Source organism: Octopus bimaculoides, chromosome 7 (assembly GCF_001194135.2).
Source record: "Octopus bimaculoides isolate UCB-OBI-ISO-001 chromosome 7, ASM119413v2, whole genome shotgun sequence".
Taxonomy (NCBI): Eukaryota; Metazoa; Mollusca; class Cephalopoda; order Octopoda; family Octopodidae; genus Octopus; species Octopus bimaculoides.
Window position 1 is genome coordinate 54870436 of NC_068987.1, and position 794 is coordinate 54871229.

Here is a 794-nt window from a genome sequence, read left to right on the forward strand (position 1 = left end):
AGTTGATGGTTTAGATGTGATTGTTCGTGTGTGTGTGTGTGCGTGCACAAATATATATATATATATATTTATATACGTGTGTACATTCATATGTATATATGCATGTATACAAGCGTTGTATACACCCATACATACACATCCATGCATTCTGTATGAAGGCATGTACGTATGCATTATCCATGAATGTATTATGTAGGCGTACAGTTATGTAACAACCCATGCTTGTATGTCCACATGCACGCAAGTGTTATGTATCAAAGCTATCCTATTTATTTACTGTGTGCTTATGCATACGTTATATATACATTTACGTGTGTTTATATACTGGAGTAAACATTTAAAGATAAGAAATCAAGTTCAAATGCAAAATTTATCAATTATAGATAACTCGTCTGTGTGTGTGGAGGGGAGGGTAAGTGTGTGTGTGATTAAAGCGCGAACTTGTGGAGCAGACGAAAACAAGGAAAGGAGGAGGGAGGGAGAGGAGGAGACGAAAAAGAGCTAGAAGAAGAGGGAGAAGAGGAGGAGGGGAGGAGAGGGAGAAGAAGAAGAAGAAGAAAGAAGAAGAAGAAAAATGAAGAAAAAGAAGGAGAAAAATAATAATAAGAAGAAGAAGAAGAAGAAAAGAAAAATGAAGAAAAAGAAGAAGAAGAGGGAGAAGAAGAAGAAGAAGAAGAAGAAGAAGAAGAAGAAGAAGAAGAAGAAGAAGAAGAAGAAGGAAAAGAAAAAGAAGAACAAGTTGGGTGGGAAGGATAAGTCGATTACATCAACCCCAGTGTTCAACTGGTACTTAA